This window comes from Cynocephalus volans, chromosome 8, assembly GCF_027409185.1.
Source record: "Cynocephalus volans isolate mCynVol1 chromosome 8, mCynVol1.pri, whole genome shotgun sequence".
NCBI classification, from domain to species: Eukaryota; Metazoa; Chordata; class Mammalia; order Dermoptera; family Cynocephalidae; genus Cynocephalus; species Cynocephalus volans.
The window spans coordinates 38,511,427-38,534,828 of NC_084467.1; the positions used below are offsets into that span (position 1 = coordinate 38,511,427).

The 23,402-nt window shown below is 38.9% G+C and overlaps 1 pseudogene; it reads left to right on the forward strand.

Moving 5' to 3' along the window:
- LOC134384126 (cytochrome P450 4X1-like) overlaps nt 1–3,244 on the forward strand; it is a 93,677-nt pseudogene extending 90,433 nt beyond the window's left edge.
- The last annotated feature ends 20,158 nt before the right edge of the window (nt 3,245–23,402 follow it).

A 23,402-nucleotide genomic window follows, 5' to 3' on the forward strand; every position in this document is an offset into this window, starting at 1 on the left:
AAGCTTCTAATATATAAAACTTGGAGAACACAATTCAAGCTTCAGGGATTTATGGGGGGACATAATTCAACCCACTACAATGCTATATTTTATGCATAGGTTGGGAGGGGAGAGGAGATGAATTTATTTGTTGTGTTTTTACTGTGAGTTAAGGAGTAGGTTGGATACCTTATATATACACCTTCATTTCATCTGCACAGCAATACAGTGAAGTAGGTTTTTATGATCATACGTCATTGTTGAGAAAATCAAGCCTCAGGAAGTTAAGTAACTTACTCAGTTACTAGATAGGTAGCAATTGATTTCAGGATTAGCACTTTCATGTTAACTGACTTTGAAACTTAAACTTTAAAACTTTCTCATCAAGTTAAATACATCCATCCAAGATGTAAGCATCAAAACTCACCTCCATGATAACATGTGATATTCCACTGTTTCATGACTACCTGTGGGTCACAGTCACTCTATGCTGTCTGTGTTTCTCATCTCCCCTTCCTCATCTCATCTAATAAAATGGCATGAATGTCTGTGTCTTTTATTTCTCAAGGAAAAGGACTATTGAGTCTAGAAGGCCCCAAGTGGTTCCAGCACCATCGCCTACTAACTCCTGCCTTCCACTTTAACATCCTGAAAACATATGTCAAGGTGATGGCCCAGTCTGTGAACATGATGCTGGTAAGTGAAGGAGGGAAGTGCTCTGGTGCATCGCAAAATGCTCCCAACAGGGGCTACAGTAGGCATTTAGTGGGTAGTGAAAAGTCAAAAGTCAATGATTTCTAGAAATTAATGTATAAGTATCCATTGAGCAATAGGTGTCTATATAGACCTTTGTTATGTTATTTGGGTAATGCCAACAACAACAACAACAAAAACTATCATGTCCTTTGTCTTAGGTATATTTTGAGATGCTAAGGCAGTAAACCAAGAACCAAGTTGTGAGATTCAGACAGGAAGTGCTGTAGGTGACAGGTAAGGAAGCCAGCATCAGATTCAGAGAAAACTCAGATTTAACATGAAATATGAGCTGGAATTGAGTATGTAGATAATATGGATGAGAGAATTCTAGGCAGAGTGAGTCAGCATGAACAAAGGTTTGGAGGTTGGAATGGACTTGCCTAATGCCCAAGCACAGGATAAGTGTCTATATCAAGGTTGCAGAGGTGTTTCCTCTTGCATGTGGTGGAGAATCGTTAGGAGCTGACCTGCACCTTCCAAAGGGACAGGAGGACATTGTAGAGGAAAATTCCTGTGGTCTAGAGACAGCAAGACACAGGCTAGAGAAGAAGGGAGTCCTGTTCTGCCTCTGGTGCTGTTCAGCTTTCAGCACAATCTCAGATTTGCCTGTGGTTGTATTTGAATTTATCTCCATTTCTAGCAGCCACTTCTGCCTCCTCATTTCTTAGTCCCACATTTCCCTGAGATTCCTCTCACGCTTCTACCCCATGCTGAAGTGTGCCTCAAGCTCTGAACCTCTCCTTTGCACTCAGTTCTTACAAGCTCACCATTTGTACTCAGTAGAACTTGCATAATTCTGCTGAAATTTATCTGACTGAAACAATTGACACTTCAACAGATGTTTTAAAACTCTCCTTGCCTTTTATTCAAGGACTCCAACTCTTTAGCACCTAGCTTATGCCTGTAGGTGCTCAACAAATACAGGGTGGACTGAACTTAGACATTTCTATTTATTTGTGTTTTTACACAAAGCATGCTTATTATGACAAATACATTTTCAACTGGGGACTTTATGACAGTTTTTAAAAGGCAAGCATTTAATTGTATTGCACACTTTGTTTTTACAAAAACAAAAACACTAGTAGTGCTTTTTTATGAGAGAAAATCTTAGTTTGAGGTATATTTATAATAGCATTAAGACTCAAATTTAAATGATGTGAAACTGAGGGTTATTTCCAAGAGACTGCTTTAAAATTGAGGAAAAATATAATCCTAGTGTTATATTTACTAAAAGAATCAAAGTGATGTAGAGTGATTTGAATAAAGAAGGTAGAGAATACCTACTGAAACTTTAGTCACAACATAGTACATAAACATGCCCTCTACATAGAAACATCTAAACTTACAAATTCTTAGATCAGGGAGAGATTATTTATATTTATAAAATATTTATTTTTTAAAAAAATTTTTGATTTGATTGCTTATGAGATATCACATGCAAATGTAAGAACATACCAATGTCTGAATTGAGAAATAAATTTTCCTCGATTTCTACAAAAAAAAAAAAAGGCAGGCAAAGCATTTCAGGCAGTGCTAGGAGGTCTCTTTTTGTGGGGAAGTCGAGTGGGCACAGGCTGCGCTTGGCTGGGAGCCAGCTCCCTGCAGCCACTCCTCTCCACAGCTTCCCTCTGTCCTCCACTTCTGAATTTCAAATGTGTTTGAATATGTTCCAAGTTTACTTTAAGTGTAGTTATGGTGGTTGAGAGTAGTGGTGATGTTTCTAGCAAGTTGGGGATTGAAGATGGAGGAAGCCCTGGTGAAACTCTTGTAATCATGGGTCTTGTATCAGAGATTGTCTGTTTTATTAAATTGTGGTCTGTCTGAAAGCAGAGCTATGGTAATAATTAAAAGGGCACAGATCCTCACCTCAGCCATTTACTAGAAATGCAGTTTGCTCCCTGCTCTTTCTCACTCAGCTGTGTACATGTTCCCCTTCTGCATGCCCAGAGTAAGCATGAGGTTTATTTATTCACAAGACCTTTTGGTTCCTGCTGGGTCGGGGTTGTCTCCCTTAGATCATAAGGGCAGGGCCAGGGTAGGCCGCCAGATAAATGCAGCTTGATGATGATGACGATGTTGATCTTGACCTCCTGCGCCAGGATAAGTGGGAGAAGATCTGCAGCACTAAGGACACAACCGTAGATGTTTTTGAGCACATCAACTTGATGGCCTTGGACACAATCATGAAATGTGCCTTCAGCCACGAGACCAACTGCCAGATAAACAGGTCAGTGACAGGAAAGTAAAAAAGATTTTGCTTACCATTATTTAAGTTATTTATTAACACATTGTCCCAACTTTCTCTTCTAGCACCCATAATCCTTATGTAAAAGTGATGTTTTAATTCATCATTATCCTTTTTTACCATTTGTACAATTTCTTGCATCACAATGACATAATTTTCAAACTCAGCCCTAAGGGCTGCTGCTTCCAGAAGTTATGCCAAGTGCTGCACCAGTACACAGATAGTTCTTGCATTTGGGTTGCCCAAGTCCACACACTGTTGTGATTGTATTGTGTCTACTTTGAGGGATAAGCCTCAATGTGAAAGGAAAAAGAATGCTTGTTCTTAATGGAGTTTTTAAATGGACACTGCTCAAATGAAATACAACTTGATTCCTCTGGAGGAGTTTGGCACATCAATGGTAATTATTCTTATGAAAAATTTTCTGCATATTGTAAAATTTGTATTATGTGCAATTATCATTAATACGAATGTAACAAGTGGGCATTTAAGATTTCAAAACATACATGGCATATGGATTTTTGCTCAGTGATCATAGTAATAATGACAAGCTACAAACATGCAACATAGGAATGAATAGAGGAACAGAGTAAACATGGACATGCATTCAAAAGAAGTCTGATTAAAAAATAAATCATTTTAGCAAAACATAAATATAAAAATTGAAATAAATTAAGCTTTTAAAGCAATTCAACATTACTTTTCATGAATGCCCTAACAGAGAATACTTTCTTAATTTTTTATTTTTAATTGACAGATAATAATTGTGCATATTTATGTGGTGATATTTCAGTACATGTGTACAATGTAATACATTAATACAGGTATACATTGTGTAATGATCAAATCAGGGTAATTTGCATATCTATCACTACAAACATTTATCATTTCTTTGTGTGAGAACATTCAAAATCCTTCTTCGAGCTATCTGGTGGTATACAATACCTTTTTGTTGATGTGGGTTGATTCCCAGGTTTTCTATTCTGTTCCATTGATCCAAGTGTCTGTTTTTATGCCAGTACCATGCTGTTTTGGTTACAATAGCCTTGTTATATAATTTGAAGTCAGGTAGTGCTATGCTTTTTGCTTTAGTTTTTTTTTGCTCAGGATTGCTTTGGCTGTTCAGGATCTTCTGTTGTTCCATATGAATATTAGGATTGCTTTTTCTATTTCTGTGAAGAATGTCATTGTTATTTTGGTGAGGATTGCATTGAATCTGTAGATTGCTTTGAGTAGTATGGACATTTTCACAATGTTAATTCTTCCAGTACAAGAACATTGTATGTCTTTCCATCTTTCTGTGTCCTCTTTAATATCTTTCAGCAGTGTTTTATAGCTCTTATTGTAGAGCTCTTTCACTTCCTTGGTTAAATTGATTCCTAGGTATTTTGTTTTTTTGGTGACTATTGCAAATGGGCTTGCTTTTTTGATTTCTTTTTCTGCTAGCTCATTATTGGAGTATAAAAACACTACTGATTTTGGGGTGTTGATTTTGTATCCTGCAACATTACTTAAATTGTTAATCAGCTCTAAGAGTTTTTTGGTAGAGTCTTTAGATTTTTCTATATATAAATCATGTTTTCTGCAAACAGGAACAGTTTGACTTCATCTTTTCCAGTTTGGATGCCCTTTATTTCTTTCTGTTTCCTGATTGCTCTGGCTAGAACTTTCAATAATGTGTTAAATAGGATTGGTGAGAGTGGGCATCCTTGTGTTGTTGAAAGCTAAAAAAAAAGCTGAAAGATTTTTTCCCATTCAGGATGATGTTGGCAATTGGTTTGTCACATATGGCTTTTACTGTGTTGAGATAATTTCCTTCTATACCTAATTTGCTGAGAGCCTTTATAATGAAGTGATGTTGAATTTTGTTGAATGCTCTTTATGCATCTGTTGAGATAATCTTATAGTTTTTACCTTGATTTTGTTGATGTGGTGTATCACATTTATTGACTTGCATATGTTGAACCATCCTTGTACCCCTGGGATGAATCCCACTTATCATGGTATATAATTTTTTTGATATGTTGCTGTGTTCTGATTGCTGATATTTTATTGAAGATTTTTGCATCTATGTCCATCAAGAATATTGGCCTGTAATTTTCTTTTTTTGTTGCATCTTTGTCTGGTTTTGGTATCAGGGTGATGCTGGCCTTATAGAATGAGTTTGGGAGAATAGCTACTATTTCATTTTTTCTGGAATAGTTTGAACAGAATTGGTATTAATTTCTCTTTAAGGGTTTGATAGAATTCAGTTGTAAAGCTATCTGGACCTGGGCTTTTCTCTTAGAAGATTGCTTATTACTGCTTCAATCTCATTGCTTGTTATTGGTCTGTTCAGGTTTTCTGTGTCTTCTTGATTCAGTCTTGGTTGTTTGTATGAGTCCAGTAACTCATCCATTTCCTCCAGATTTTCATGTTTGTTGGCATCCAGTTGTTTATAATAATCTCTAATGATTCTTCATATTTCTGTGGTATCAGTTATCAGTCATACTATCACCCTGTTCATTTCTGATTTTTGTTATTTGAGTCAACTCTCTTCTTTCTTTCTTTCTTTCTTTCTTTTTTTTTGTTAACCTAGCTAGTGGTTTGTCTATTTTATTTACCTTCTCAAAAAAACAACTTCTTGGTTCATTAATTTTTTGTGGTTTTTTTGGGGGGGGGTCTCTATTTCATTTAGTTTTGCTCTGATCTTAATTATTTCTTTCCATCTACTACTTTTAGGACTGGATTGTTGTTTTTCTAGTTTGTTGAGGTTTAGCATTAGGTCATTGATTTGAAGCATTTGTATTCTTTTGATGTAAGCATTTAGTATAATAAACTTTCTTCTCAGTACTGCTTTTTCAGTATCCCACAGGTTTTGTATGATGTATATTTATTTTCAAGAAATTTTTTGATTTCCTGTTTAATTTCTTCTTGGATGCATAGGTCATTCAGGATCATGTTCTTTCGTTTCATGTACTTGTATAGTTTCCAGAGTTTCACCTGATTTTGATTTCCAGTTTTAATCCACTGTGGTCTGAAAAGATACTTGGAGTTATTTCAATTTTTAAAAAATTTGCTGAGACTTGATTTCTTACCTAACATGTGGTCTGTCTTGGAGAATGTCCCATGAGCTAATGAGAAGAACGTATATACTGTAGTTGTTGGATGAAATGTTCTGTAGATATCTGCCAGGTCTAATTGGTCTAAGGTGTAGGTTAAATCCTTATTTCTTTGTTGATTTGTTGCCTGGAAGATCTGTCCAATGCTGAGAGAGGAGTGTTCAAGTCACTCTCTATTATCATATTAGGGCCTATCTCTTTTCTTAGGTCTAAGAGTGTTTGCTTTACATATCTGGGTGTTCCACTGTTGAGCGCATACATATTTATGATTGTTATGTCTTCTAACTAGATAGATCCCTTTATCATTATACAGTGGCCTTCTTTGTCTCTTTATGGCTTTTGGTTTAAAGTCTATTTTATCTGATATAAGAATAGCTTCTCCTGCTTGTTTTTGGTTTCCATTGCATGGGTTATCTTTTTCCACCCCTTTACTTGTAGTCTGTGTCTTTACAGGTGAGGTGAGTCTCTTGAAGACAGCATACAGTTGGGTCTAGCTTTTTAATCCAATCAGTCAGTCTGTGTCATTTAAATAGGAAGTTTAATCTAGTTACATTCAGGGTAGTTATTGACAGGTATTATTTTGCTCCTGCCATTTTATGGCTTTTTGTTTAGATGATTTAAATATTTTTTGTTTCTTTCTTCCCCTTTTATGTTTCATCTTCAATGCTAGTTTGATTTTTCAGGTGGTATGACTTAGCTTCTTTCTCCTCCTCATTTGCATTTTCATTTTAATGACAGGTTTTGCTGTTTCTTGTGTATCGTGATAGTGATTATGGTTTTTCAGACTATGTATACGGGACTCCCTTGAGAATTTCTTGCGGAGCTGGTTGTGTGGTGGTGAACTCCCACAATTTTTGCTTGTCTGGTAAATACACTATTTCTCCCCCATTTCTGAAGGATAACCTTGCCAGGTAGAATTCTTGCCTGGCATTTTTTTTTCTTTTATTATTGTGAATATATCATTCCTTTTTCTTCCGGCATGTAAGGTTTCAGTTGAGAAGTCCACAATTAGTCTGATAGGGGCTCCCTTACAGGTGACTTGATGCTTTTCTTTTGCTGCTTTTAGAATTCTCTCTTTGTCTTTTAGCTTTACCAGTTTTATTATAATGTGCCTCGGAGAGCATCTTTTTGGAATGAATCTGCTTGGGGGTCTTTGGGCTTCCTGGATATGAAGGTCTGTATCTCTCCCTCTACCTGGGAAGTTTTGTTATTATTCCCTTGAACAGGTTTTCCATGCCTTTTCCTTTCTCCTCCCCTTCTAGAATACCCATGATTTGGGTTTCTGTGCTTGAGGTTGTCTTCTAGCTCTCCTAGGTTTTCTTCATTTTTTTAAATTCTTTTTTCCTTTTTTTGGCTTGTCTGGGTTATTTCAAAAAGACCATCTTTGAGATCTGAAATTCTTTCTTCTGCTTGCTCTAGCCTGCTGTTCAAGCTCTCTGTCCTGTTTTTAATTTTGTTGAGTGAATCCTTCAGTTCTAGTCCAGCTACATTCTTTTTTAACATATTAGTCTCTCTGTGAATTTCCTCCTTCATATTCTGGATATTTTTCCTTGTTTCATTGTGCTCTCTAATTGAGTCTTCTACTATCTCTTTGAGTTTTCTTAAGATCATTGCTCAGAATTCCTTTTCGGACATTTCAAGGATTTCCTGCTCTATGGGGTCTGGTATGTGAGAATTACCATATTCCTTTGGTGGTGTTGTATCATCTTGTTTATTTGTAGTTCTAGTATTTTTTCATTGATGTTTGGTCATCTGGTCAGGGCACTTTTTTCTTCTATTACTCTGGAGTGGCCTGTGGGGAGAAAGACTTCCTCATCTATGTGGAAGCTCTGCTGGTGGCTTTTCTTGTATCAATGCAGTTGAGTGTGTGGTGGGCAGCCTGTAGGGTGGTCCTGGCTGCTACAGTGGTGGTGAATTGTCTTTGCAGTGGTAGTAGGTCTGGTGGTGGCTGTGGTATACCACCTTGGCTCCAGCTCAGCCATGGGAGGGTCTTTCAGGGGCTTGGGTTTGGGCCCCTCATGGTGCTCAGGATGACACTTCCCTCCACTCCTGTTCAAGCCACAGATGAGCCTCTCTGGGGCTTGGGTCTGGGCCTGGTGTGGGACAGCATTTATGTGGGCTCCTGTTTGGGCAGTGGACAGGCCTCTCTGGGGCTTGGGTCTAGGCCTGGCCCCCATCACTATTTATTAAAAAAAAAAAGTTCATCTTTTCCAGTGATTTGAGATAACCACCTTTTATTATATTCTAAACTGCCATATGTACTTAAGAGTATTTACAGAAATACTTGAAAGTATTTCTGGACTTTCTCTTCTATTCCATTGGTCTATCTATTAATACACTAGAATCACACTGTTTCTAATTAAAGATACTTTGAAGGTTTCTTATAACATTAATAGACTTTATTTTTAGAGAAGTTTTAGGTGTATGGAAAAATTGAGCAGACAGAACAGAAAATTCCCATATACTTCATCACATTACCCTTCTGCAGAGTTTCCTTTGTTATTAACATCTTGCATTAGTGTGGTACATTTCTTATCATTGATGAGCCCATACTGATATCTTGTTATTAACTAAAGTCCATAGTTTACTTTAAGGTTCACTCTTTGTGCTGTACACGCTATAGGTTTTGACAAATGTATAATGATAATATCCACCATTACTGTATTACACAGAATAGTTTCTCCACCCTAAAAAATCCTCTGTGCTTCACCTATTCATCCCTCACTGTCTTCCCCAGAAGCCCTGACAACCACTGATTTTTTTTTTAACTATCTATATAGTTTTGTCTTTTCCATAGTGTCAATATAGTTGGAATCATACAGTATGTAGCCTTCTCAGACTGGCTTCTTTCACTTAGTAATATGCATTTAAAGTTCCTTCATGTATTTTTGTGACTTCATAGCTCATCTCTTTCTGTTACTATGTAATGTTCTATTGTATAGGTGTACCACAGTTTGTTTACCATTTGCCTATTGAAGAACATTTTAGTTACTCTCAAGTTTTGCTACTGTAAACATTTCTGTGCAGGTTTGGGGGGCACATAAATTTTCAACTCATTTGGGTAAATATGAAAGGGTGCCATTACTGGATCTTATGGTAAGCATATGTTTAGTTTCGTAAGAAACTGCCAAATTGTCTTCAAGGTAGCTGTACCATTTTGTTTATTTATTTATTTTAAACTTTTTATTCATTGTTATGAATCATACCTATTCTTATGCCACTTATCCAATCTCACCCTTTCCCCCTCCTTCTACCCCTCCCCTCCCCTCATAACCATAGATTTGTTCTGTCCATCTGATAGATTAACTGGCCCTCTGTTGGTTTGTTGCCTAGATGATCTGTCCAGTACTGAGACAGGTGTGATCAAGTCCTCTCTATCATTGTAAAGCAGATGCTTCTTCTATTACTCTGGAGGATCAAAGTGGTAATCAGCAGTCTCCCACTAAAAGAAAGCCCAGGACTGGATGGCTTTACCCTGAATTCTATCAAGCCTCTAAAGAGGAATTAATACCAATTCTTTTCAAATTATTCCAAAAAATTGAAATAGAGGCCACTCTCCCAAACTCATTTTATGAGGCCAATATCTCCTTAATACGAAAATCAGACAAAGATAAAACAAAAAAAGAAACTACAGACCAATATCTCTGATAAACATAGATACAAAAATCCTCAGGAATATACTAGCAATCAGAATACTACAACACATCAAAAAAATCATACACCATGATCAAGTGGGATTCATCCCAGAGATGAAAGGATTGTTCAGCATGTACGAGTCCATAAATGTGATAGAGCACATCAACAAAATCAAGGACAAAACCATATGATTATCTTAATAGATGCAGAAAAAGCATTCGACAAAAATCAACATCTGTCTATGATATACATTACCAGCAAATTAAGTATAGAAGGAAAGTATCTCAACATAATAAAAGCCATTTATGACAAGCCTATATCCAACATCATCCTGAATAGGGGAATACTGAAGGCTTTTCCCTTAAGAACAGGAACAAGACAAGGATGCTCCCTCTCACCACTCCTATTTAACATAGTACTGTAGGTACTAGCCAGTGCAATCAGACAAAAGAAAGAAATAAAAGCCATCCAGGTTGGAAAAGACAAAGTCAAACTGTCCATATTTACAGATGACATGATCTTATATATAGGAAAGCCTAAAAACTATCAAAAAAACTCTTGGAATTGATCAATGCTTTCAGTAAGTTTGCAGGATACAAAATCAATGTCCCCAAATCAGCTGCATTTAAATACTCCAATAATGAATGAACAGATAGAGAAATCAAAAAAGTAAGCCCATTTACAATAGTCACACACACAAAAAATGCCTAGGCATCAGTTTAACCAAGGAAGTGAAAGATCCCTACAATTAAAACTACAAATCACTACTGAAATAAATTAAAGAAGACATAAGAGGACAGAAAGATATTCCATGCTCTTAGATTGAGAAAATTAACATTGTGAAAATGTCCATACTACACAAAATGATCTACAGATTCAATGCAATCTCCATCAAAATATCAATGACAGTTTTCACAGAAATAGAAAAAACAGTCCTAACATTTATATGAAACAACAAAAGACCCTGCATAGCCAAAGAAATCCTGAGCAAAATAATACAGCTGGAGGCATAACACTCCCTGACTTCCAATTATGCTACAAAGCTACAGTAACCAAAACAGCATGAGACTGGCATAAAAATAGACACTAACACCACTGGGATAGAATAGAGAACCCAGAAATCAACTCACAGACTTACAGCCAACTGATATTTGGCAAAGGCCACAAAAACACACATTGGGAAAAGACTGCCTCTTCAATAAGTGGTGCTGAGAAAATTGGACATCCATATGCAGAAGAATGAAACCAGACCTGCACCACTCACCATATACCAAAATCAATTCAAAATGGATTAAAGATTTAAGTGTAATACCTGAAACTGTAAAACTAGTAAGGGAAAACATAGGGGAAACAGTTTAAGAAGTAGGAATGGGCAAAGACTTTCTGGACAAAAGCCCAAAAGCACAAGTAACGAAAGAAAAAAAATACATTAATCGCATTATATCAAACTAAAAACCTTCTGCACAACAAAGGAAATAACAGAGTGAAATAACAATCTACGCAATGGGAGGAAATATTTGCAAACTATACACTTGACAGGGGATTAATATCCATAATATACAAGGAACTCAAGCAACTATACAGTAGAAAAAACAAATAACCCAATTAAAAAATTAAAAAATTGGCAAAGGAGCTGAATAGACATTTTTTGAAGGAAGACATACAAATTTGCAAAAGGCACTTAAAAATGCTCAATGTCACTAATCATCAGGGAAATGCAAGTTAAAACCACATTGAGATATCACCTCACCCCAGTTTGGCTGTAATAAAAAAATGGATAATAACAAATGCTGGTGAGGCTATGGAGTGAAGGGAACACTCCTACATTGTTGGTGGGATGGTAAATTAGTACAACCACTATGGAAAACAGTATGGAGTTTTCTCAAACAACTACGGACAGATCTACCATATGTTTCAGCAATTCCACTTCTAGGTATAAACCCAAAGGAATGGAAATCATTAGGTCAGAGGGATACCTGCACTCCCATGTTCATCACAGCTCTATTTACAATAACCAAGATATGGAACCAACCTAAATGTCCATCAATGGACAACTGGATAAGGAAAATGTGATATATATACACCATGGAATAATACTCTGCCATAAAAAAGAACAAAACTCTACCATTTGCCGCAACATGGATGAACTTGGAGAAAATTAAGTGAAATAAGCCAGGCAGAGAGCAAAAAAATACTGCTTGTCGTCACTCATAAGTAGGAGCTAAAGGAGAAAAGAGGAAGGAAAGAAAGACCACAGTGGTGTGTTGGACTTGAAGAGAGAGAAAGCATACATAGCGTTACATGTGGAGGGGTAGATAGGGGAGGTCTGGGGTTAATATGATGGGGTTATGAGGAATAATCGCAATCTGTGGCAATGGGCATTCTTATACTATTTATCTGACCATCACATCCTGGGCCCATTTGGTGAAGATCAGCTTTGTACCCCATGAATATGTATAATTAATAAAATAAAAATTTTAAAATGTCAATAGAAAAATCAACTTTCTAATTCAGACAGGATTATTAATGGCCCAGATTCTGCAAGAATGAAGGCTTGGGTCACCCCACCAGATAAAAAACCAGTTAATAAAGACTAGCTGATGTGCTTAATGAGGGCAAAGGGAATATGAAATGGGTCCTGGAAGAAGATAGTTATAAATGCTAGCTATGACCATGTGATCAGTGGCAGAAACAACAACTATAATTGTTATGATTATTTCTTCCTCATTTTGTTATGAATATGTTTGCATGTGTGTATCAAGGTATTTTATTTCCTCTCATCTCATTCACCTCTCCAATTAAATATATTAAAAATAATTACCTGTAAAACACAGTACTTAAGTTATAGGATATCACAGAGAAGAGTAGACATCATACAATGGCTTTGCATTGCCTTAGGGGGGAAAAGTTAGTATATTTCAATTGTGCACAGGACAGTTGACAAAAGCATGACTTTTCTAGTTTTTATTTGCAGCTTAGGTAGGTTTAAGAAGACGTGTATAGATGTCAAATTGACAAAGGGTGGAATGTGATGTTTAGTTTTATGTGTGAACTTGGCTGGGCTGTACTACCCAGTTATTCAGTTAAATACTAGGCCAGATGTTGCTAAGAAAAGTTTTGGTAGTTGTGGTTTACATGTACAATCAGATGACCTCAAGTAGAGAAAAGTATCATTGATAATCTAGGTTGACTTAATCTAGTCATTGAGAGGCCTTAAGAGCAAAACTCTAGGAGCCAAAAATGGGGGAAAGTGCTTCTCCCTTAGAGCTTCTGCAACACCTTGATTTATGACATGAAAACCCATGCGAAACATCTGACTTTCAGAACTGAAAGATCATAAATTTGTGGTGTTTTAAGCCACTAAGACTGAGGTAGTTTATATAGCATTAATAGGAAAAGAATACACTGAGACACTAGCAGGATGTAAGGAATAAGGGGAGTAGAGCGTCAGACAGGCTGGAGGGAAGGCAGGTGATCTGGAGTTAGGGGGACAGTCAGAGATGCAGGCAGGAGGAGACAGGTAGACAGACAAATAGGTAGGGAGCCTGGAGAAAGGTAAGCGGGAGGACAGACAGACTGAAGGACAAGAGCTAGGACAGTAGGCAGGTGGGGATGTAAGCAGGTGACACAAAGACAAGACGGCAGGCAGGAGACCCCCAGAGTGCATATTTGTCCCCATCAGGGTTAGAGAAGCTTCCTCATATGTAGGTGGATCCCATTCTTGGACTTTAACACAATCTTTTGCTGGGCTATAGGGACCTGAGTGGGATCTGGCAGCAGCTCAAAGCAGAGCAGTGTCAGGGCCACAGCCACCTTCAGCTCCTTCATGGCAAATTGTTTCCTGATGCAGTTCCTGGCAGGCTGGAACAGTGAAATGAGAAGTGGCCTCAGGCCCCATCTGAGATGGGCAGACATAGGCCTCTGAGACCCAGCCCAGAGCTGGACATTCAGGGTCATACTTTATGTGGCCACGTCCCTGCTCCCTTCCTTACAGGTCACACACACTTCTACCTCGGCCTTAGTTCACAGTCTTTCCTGACTTTGACAAAGCCTACCAGTCTTCCAGGACTATCCTTAACCCTATTCTACTCAGCAGGCATGAAATCCTCTGTTAGGACAGGGTCTTCACTCTATGACAGAGTCTAACCACATAAACCATGTAAGAATTTGTCATTGGTTTTCTTACTCCCTGCACAAACAGTTCCTGGTTCCCCAGTGTGGAGGCCAGCTCAGTGCACTGGAGGAGAGGGGTGGGCCACAGTCTCAGGTGCTCCCCATCTATGGGGACACACAAGGGCCCATATCTTCAGAGAGAGGACAAGATAGGCAAAAAACGGGAGTCAGAAGTGGAAAGGAGAAACTCCCTGGAGAGGGCAATGGGTTGACAATTCTTCAGCTGTTGCCCCATCAACCTCTCACTTAGTGGTCTAGGCTCCTGTCTGCCCCTAATCCCCTTAGCTCACTGGCTTCTCTAGCTTCTAGTTCTACTCCAGAAATGTCCCTTCCTGTCATCTCTCATTTTCCTCACCTGGCCTTTTTTGGTCCCTGCCTTCCTTCCTCCACACTGAAGCCATGGCCCAGCTCAGACCCTCCCATGCTTTTCATCAAAGGCAGGACAATGTCTACATGCCTCCGCTAGAAGGAAAGGTTTCCATGGTATGTGGCCTCACCCACCTCTTCCCTTTCCAATCCTGCTTCCTAGCTCAGCTTATGTTGTTGAGATCACTGAGAGTGTCCTCCCTCCACCTCTGCCTGCCGCATCTTCAAGGCAAAGGACATTGACCAGCTGGCCCTCAACCCCCTGCCAGCTGTACTTCTATCTCCCTGGCCCCCAAGTCGCCATTAGTGTTTTAATCATGGACATGCCACAGTCCAGTGCCTAGGACAGTACCAGGAACATGGAATATTTCACAAACTGGTAGTGAGTGAAGGAGTAAGTAAAAGAATGAATGAAGTGATGTCTGTCTTTAGTATAGTATTTATCTCTGTAGAACACATTTCTATTCTTGTCTCTAAAGTTGTGGAGTCAGGGACAGTATTCTTCATTTCCATGTTCCTATCCCTTAGCACAGGATGTGGCACAAAGAAACACACTTTTAAAATTCTTTTTTTATTACATTGTTAATTTAATTGAAAAAAATGAAATAAAATACACCAATAGTACATATTAGTTTTACTGAGAAATTGAACTACCTAATACTCTCTTATTTTCTAGTGGAGGCAATATAATTTCCAGCTAATGTCTAATACCTTTAGGATAGACCAAATACTAGGAGGCCAATTTCTGAGAAAACATTTGCATAAAGCCTATTCTGTGAAAGATGATTCACTTTATAATAATTCACTGAAGTATGAACTCAACCTGTTTTACCTAACCATACAAGGATTATGGTAATTTGTATTCCACTGGTTGATTTCTGCTGCCTTTAAGAATTTTCACAGCAGCCATTTTGGTGAATTTGTCCACCTACACAGCTATTTTAAGTGGGTTTTGTATTTTAAAGCCCAGGAATCTTTCAAATGCTATGAGTCATAAAAAAAAAAAAAAGAACCAAAATCTTGTAGCTAAAGAATTTAATGAGGCTCACTTGCCTGGAGGTAACTTGCACATCACGGGCTGAGAATGGCATTTGAAAGCTCTGAAGTTTAATTGCTGTGGATAACCATTGATCATTGATGGGATGCTCCCGGGATGGTGGACTTTGAGGTGACAGGCACTTTGAACAGGTGGGAATAGGCAGCACCACCTTTTGAGCTGCACCATGAAGGCAAATTGAAGTTTTTCTTTAAAATAGTTGGTATAATTCTGCAAGTGGTGGTGATTCACCTATTTGAGCTCAGCTGTGAGTCAATCACACCATCATGAAAACAACTTGAAAGAACTTGTATCGAGGGTTTCAAGATGGCGGTGGCTGCGGCGGCTGGCGCGGAGTAGCTGAGGTAGAAAAGGCGGCCACTGGGCCTCAGGCAGCTGGGAAACTTGTGGACCTTCCTCTTGCCATCTCTTAAGGGAAGACCGCTGCTGCTGGCCGGTCGTGGGGGGTGACTGCCACTTTGCCCCCAGCAGGAGAGGCTGCCTCATTTACAGGCAACAGCTTTGAAGTGTGGAGCAGGAAAAGACCTGTTTCTTAGCTGCAAAAGTGAGTCTCGAAACAGGGAACACGGCGCCAGGGCTGCTGTGGATGCAGACAGGATCCCGGAGGCCGGGGCCGCGCTGAAGGCGGCCAGCTGCCCTATTCAGGATTCGAGGTTTCAGGCCGGCATTAAAGAAGATTCCTGGGAGCGCCCGAGCCGCGCGGCGACTGAACAGCCTGAGGCGGCAGCGGCCGAGAACGGGGAAGGCGACAAACCAGAGACAGAGAGTGAGCGCCCGACCTGGCACAGCACTGTGAGTGACCCCTGGCCCAGCTGTGTTCGGGGGGGCTGACACACACCCGGCTCCCGCCTGCATCACCAGGCCACTCACCGCCCCAGGGCTGCCTCCATTTTCCCAGGTGCTGGCAGCTCCGCCCGGCTCGGCCATCACTGAGCCTTCCCACCTGCTTGGCCTGGCGCGGGGCTTTCCGGAGCCTGCGGGCCGGCCTCCCCTCCCACTCCATCTGTGGTTCTCTGGCGGGGCTGGTGGCGTGGGGCGTCCCCGGCCAGTGTTGGGAGGGCAAGGAAGTACGGGCGGGCCGACTATCACTCCACCGCACCCTGGACTCTGGCCCCCGGTAAACTTCCTGTTACTGGGAGGCAGATACCATCTCTGCGGCCACCAGTTCGGAAAAAAGCCTAATGAATTTCTGGTTGGGAACAGTGTGGTAGGAGAGTTCCCAGGTCTGCTTGAACCTGCCGGAGAGCAGGCTGCAGGTGGGCGCTAGATTCGGTCTATGCCGGGGGATACAAAGGTGAACAAGTCCCGAGAAAGATCTACACAGTGCTACAAAGGCACCCAGAGCGACCGGTCGTCTGTGCCTAGCAGAAACCTGGTAGACTTCCTGGGCAAGGTGGTGCCGAGCAGGGTCTTGAAGGCACAGCTGATAGACAAGGGGTGCAGAAGACACGCCCCAGCCCAGCACAGTGTGCACAGAGTGGGGAGACGTGCAGCCATGGAGGTGGAGACTCGACAGAAACCACACACCCTGTGGGGTCGCCACTGCATGATCCAACAGCCTGGGCCAGAGCACATGGAACAGGGAGAAGTCCTGCACAGGAAGTGAAAGCTCAACAGAGATCACACACCCTGTGGTACGTGATCCACCAGCCCAGCAGAGTCCAAGCTGACCAGAAAGGTGGCTCCTCGGAGAAGCCCAAGACTCGAGGCAACCACACACACAAGGCACTAGAGGCCAACTGAGCAGTCATGGAGGGAGCCATACGAAATTGGCAACCATAGCAACATCCTAGTTAGTCATTAGTCTCAAACCGGTGGACTGTGAAACCCCCTGCCACAATGAATAAACACCAAAAAAAAGACAACAGAAATACAAAAAATCAAGAAAGTAGACCACCAAAAGTTAATAAATCTCAAACTCTAGATCCTATAGAACAAGAAGCCCTTGAAATGACTGACAAGGAATTTCAAGTGATAATTCTAAGGAAACTGAATGAGATACAAGAAAACTCAGCTAGACATCATGATGAAATGAGGAAAAGCATACAGGATCTGAAAGAGGAAATGTACAAGGAAATCAATTTCCTGAAAAAAAATGTAGCAGAACTTGCTGAACTGAAGAAGTTATTCAGCGAAATAAAAAACACAATGGAGAGTTTAACCAGCAGGCTTGTCGAAGTGGAAGAGAGAACCTCTGAACTTGAAGATGGCTGTTTGAAATAACACAAGCAGACAAAAAGAAAGAAAAAAGAATCAAGGATATTGAAGAAAATCTGAGAGAGATATCAGACAACCTTAAGAGCTCAAATATCCGAGTCATGGGTATTCCAGAAGGGGAGGAAAATGGAGATTCCATTGAAAACATATTCAACAAAATAGTGGCAGAAAACTTCCCAGGTATAGGAAAAATCACAGATCTTCAGATCCAGGAAGCTCAACGATCTCCAAACGTATTCAACCCAAAAAGGCCTTCTCCAAGACATGTCATAGTCAAATTGGCAAAACTCAGAGACAAAGAGAGAATCTTAAAAGCTGCAAGAGAGAAGCATCAAATCACCTATAAGGGAGCCCCAATCAGGCTAACATCAGACTTTTCATCACAAACCCTAAAAGCTAGAAAGGAATGGGATGATATTTTCAAAATACTAAAAGACAAAGATTGCCAGCCAAGAATACTCTACCCCGCAAGGCTATCCTTCCGAAATGAAGGGCAAATAGTATATTTCTCAGACAAACAAAAACTGCGGGAGTTCACTACCACACGACCACCCTTACAAGAAATCCTCAAGGGAGTACTGGGTTTGGTTCCTGAAAAATAACTACCACTGCCACAAAAACCCAAGAAAAAATCTAAACCCACTAGTATAATAAAAATGGCATTCATGAAGAGAAAACAAGCAAACAAAAACACTATCTACAACCTAAGGAACCAACAAACACAGAAACCAAACAGTAAATCAGAAAGCAAGGAACAAAAGACACCTAAGACAACCAAACAACCAATAAAATGCTAGGAATAAATCAACACCTTTCAATAACAACTCTTAGTGTAACAGGCTTAAATTCCGCAATTAAAAGACACAGATTGGCGGACTGGATCAAAAAGGAGGACCCAACTATATGCTGCCTACAAGAGACCCACCTCACCCATAAAGATTCACACAGACTAAGAGTGAAAGGATAGAAAAAGATTTACCATACACAGAAAAGAAAAACGAGCTGGAGTAGCTATCCTTATATCTGACAAAATAGACTTTAAACTAAAAACCATAAAAAGAGACAATGAGGGACACTACTTAATGATAAAAGGACTGATCCATCAAGAAGACATAACAATCATAAATATGTATGCACCCAATGTTGGAGCAGCCAGATCTATAAAACAAACTCTATTAGACCTAAAGAAGGAAATAGACACTAATACCATAATAGCAGGGGACCTGAACACCCCACTGTCAATATTAGACAGATCATCTAGGCAAAGAATCAGTAGAGAAACACAAGATCTAAACAAGACTCTAGACCAATTGGAATTGGCAGATATCTACAGAACATTCCACCCAACAACCTCAGAATATTCATTCTTCTCAGCAGCACATGGATCATTCTCCAGGATAGATCACATATTAGGTCACAAATCAAGTCTCAATAAATTCAAAAAAATTGGAATTATCCCATGTATCTTCTCAGACCACAATGGATTAAAACTAGAAATTAATAACAAACAAAACTCTGGAAACTATACAAACACATGGAAATTAAACAGCATTCTACTTAATGACATATGGGTCCAAGAAGAAATCAAGCAGGAAATCAAAAAATTTATTGAAACTAATGAAAACAATGATACATCATACCAAAACCTGTGGGATACTGCAAAAGCAGTATTGAGGGGGAAATTTATTGCATTAAATGCTCACTTCAGAAGAATGGAAAGATGGCAAGTGAACAACCTAACACTTCACCTTAAAGAACTAGAAAAACAAGAACAATCCAAACCTAAAGTTAGCAGACGGAAAGAAATCATTAAGATCAGAGCAGAACTGAATGAAATTGAAAACCAAAAAACAATTCAAAAGATCAACGAATCAAAAAGTTGGTTTTTTGAAAAGATAAATAAAATTGACAAACCATTAGCATGGCTAACCAAAAAAAGAAGAGAGAAGAGTCAAATAACAAAAATTAGAAATGAAAAAGGTGATATTACAACTGATTCATCTGAAATACAAGGAATCATTCAAGACTACTATAAACAACTATACGCCAACAAATTTGAAAATCCGGAGGAAATGGATAAATTTCTGGACACACACAAGCTCCCAAAACTGAACCATGAAGACGTAGAAAATTTGAACAGACCAATAACAGTAAAGGAGATTGAAGTTGTTATCAGAAGGCTCCCAACAAAGAAAAGCCCAGGACCAGATGGATTCACAGCAGAATTTTACCAAACATTCAGAGAGGAATTGACACCGATTCTCTACAAACTATTCCAAAAGATTGAAACGGACGCAAATCTCCCAAACTCATTCTATGAAGCAAACATCATCCTGATACCAAAACCAGGTAAAGATATAACCAAAAAAGAAAACTACAGGCCGATATCCTTGATGAATATACATGCAAAAATCCTCACTAAAATACTAGCAAACAGAATACAGCAACACATACGTAAAATTATTCATCACGATCAAGTGGGATTCATCCCAGGGATGCAAGGTTGGTTCAACATATGCAAATCAATAAATGTGATACACCATGTTAATAAAGTCAAACACAAGGACCATATGATCATCTCTATAGATGCTGAAAAAGCATTTGATAAAGTTCAGCACTCATTCATGACAAAGACCCTCTATAAGTTAGGTATAGAGGGAAAGTATCTCAACATAATTAAAGCCATATATGCCAAACCCACTGCCAATATCATCCTGAATGGGCAAAAGCTGAAAGCTTTTCCTTTAAGAACAGGAACTAGACAAGGATGCCCACTCTCACCACTCCTATTCAACATAGTGTTGGAAGTACTAGCCAGAGCAATCAGAGAAGAGAAGGAAATAAAGGGTATCCAGATTGGAAAAGATGAAGTCAAACTGTCCCTGTTTGCAGATGACATGATCCTATATATCGAACAGCCTAAAGCCTCTACAAAAAAACTGTTGGAATTGATAAATGATTTCAGCACAGTAGCAGGATACAAAATCAACACACAAAAATCAGTAGCATTTCTTTTCTCCAATAGTGAACATGCAGAACGAGAAATCAAGAAAGCCTGCCCATTTACAATAGCCACCAAAAAAATAAAATACTTAGGAATTGAGTTAACCAAGGAGGTGAAAAATCTCTATCATGAGAACTACAAACCACTGCTGAGAGAAATTAGAGAGGATACAAGAAGATGGAAAGATATCCCATGCTCTTGGATTGGAAGAATCAACATAGTGAAAATGTCCATACTACCCAAAGTGATATACAAATTCAATGCAATCCCCATCAAAATTCCAAAGACATTTTTCTCAGAAATGGAAAAAACTCTCCAGTCATTTATATGGAACAATAAAAGACCATGCATAGCCAAAGCAAGGCTGAGCAAAAAAAATAAAGCTGGAGGCATAACACTACCTGACTTTAAGCTATACTACAAAGCTATCATAACCAAAACAGTATGGTACTGGCATAAAAACAGACACACTGACCAATGGAATAGGATAGAGAATCCAGAAATCAACCCACACACTAACTTCCATCTGATCTTTAACAAAGGCACCAAGCCTATTCACTGGGGAAGGGACTGCCTCTTCAGCAAATGGTGCTGGGATAACTGGATATCCATATGCAGGAGAAAGAAACTAGATCCATACCTCTCACCGTATACTAAAATCAACTCAAAATGGATTAAGGATTTAAACATACACCCTGAAACAATAAAACTTCTTAAAGAAAACAGGAGAAACACTTCAGGAAATAGGACTGGACACAGACTTCATGAATACGACCCCAAAAGCACGGGCAACCAAAGGAAAAATAAACAAATGGGATTATATCAAACTAAAAAGCTTCTGCACAGCAAAAGAAACAATTAACAGAGTTAAAAGACAACCAACAGAGTGGGAGAAAATATTTGCAAAATATACATCTGACAAAGGATTAATATCCAGAATATATAAGGAACTCAAACAACTTTACAAGAAGAAAACAAGCAACCCAATTCAAAAATGGGCAAAAGAGCTAAGTAGGCATTTCTCTAAGGAAGATATCCAAATGGCCAACAGACATATGAAAAAATGCTCAACATCACTCAGCATCCGGGAAATGCAAATCAAAACCACATTGAGATATCATCTAACCCCAGTTAGGATGGCTAAAATCCAAAAGACTCTGAACGATAAATGCTGGCAAGGTTGCGGAGAAAAAGGAACTCTCATCCATTGTTGGTGGGACTGCAAAATGGTGCAGCCTCTATGGAAAATGGTATGGAGGTTCCTCAAACAATTGCAGATATATCTACCATACGACCCAGCTATCCCACTGTTGGGAATATACCCAGAGGAATGGAAATCATCAAGTCGAAGGTATACCTGTTCCCCAATGTTCATCGCAGCACTCTTTACAATAGCCAAGAGTTGGAACCAGCCCAAATGTCCATCATCAGATGAGTGGATACGGAAAATGTGGTACATCTACACAATGGAATACTACTCAGCTATAAAAACGAATGAAATACTGCCATTTGCAACAACATGGATGGACCTCGAGAGAATTATGTTAAGTGAAACAAGTCAGGCACAGAAAGAGAAATACCACATGTTCTCACTTATTGGTGGGAGCTAAAAATTAATATATAAATTCACACACACACACACACACACACACACACATGCACACACATATACACAAAACCTGGGGGGGGGGAAGAAGCTATAACAACCACAATTACTTGAAGTTGATACGACAAGCAAACAGAAAGGACATTGTTGGGGGGGCGGGGGGGAGGGAGAAGGGAGGGAGGTTTTGGTGATGGGGAGCAATAACAGCCACAATGTATATGAACAAAATAAAACTTAAAAAAAAAAAAGAAAAAAGAAAAAAGAAAAAAAGAAAAAGAAAAATTCCATTTAGCCAGTCAATGTCTTTAAATTGTGATATTTGATCCATTTTCATTCCAGGTAATTATTGATACATGCGGTCTTACTCCTGGCATTTTATTGGTTGCTTTCTGATTGTTTTGTGTATTCTTTGTTCCTTTCTTCCTCTCTTATTGTTTATCCTTGTGGTTTGGTAGTTTTCTGTATGAATCAGGTTTTATTTTTCCTCTATCTAATTTGTGTATCTATTCTACGAGTAAGTTTTATATTTTCAGGAGTTTTCATGACAGTTTTTAAATCTTTTTTCTCTTCTAGATATAGGACTCCCATAAGCATTTCTTGTAAGGCTGATGTGGTGGTGATGAAATCTCTTAATTTTTGCTTGTCTGAGGAAGACTTTATTTCTCCTTCATTTCTGAAGAATAGCTTTGCTGGGTATCATATTCTTGGCTGGAGTTTTTTCTTTTTCTTTATTTTTTAGTACTTTAAATATATCATCCTATTCTTTCCTGTCCTGTAGGATTTTGCTGGGGAGTCTGCTGCTAGTCTAATGAGTATTTCCTTATAAATGACTTGATGTTTTTCTCTTGCTGTTTTTAGAATTCTCTCTATTTCTATAATTTTTAACAATTTGACTTCTATGTGTCTTGGAGAGGACCTTTTGGGGTTGAATCTCTTTGGGTTCTTTTGAGCTACCTGGATTTGGATGTTTGTGTCTTTCCCAAAACTAGGAAAGTTTTCAGCTATTGTTTCATTAAATATGTTTTCAATAACTTTTTTGTTCCTTCTTATTTTGGAATGCCCATAATTCAAATATTTTTTCACCAAATAACAGACCATAAATCTTGTAGGCTTTGCCAAATTTTTTAAATTATTTTTTCTTTCTTTCTTCCTGTATTATTTTAACACAGCTGCCTTTAAGATCAGAAATTCTTTCTTCTGTGTGATCTGGTCTTTTGCAAAGATCTAGAATGTATTTTTTATTTCATTCAATGAATTCTTCA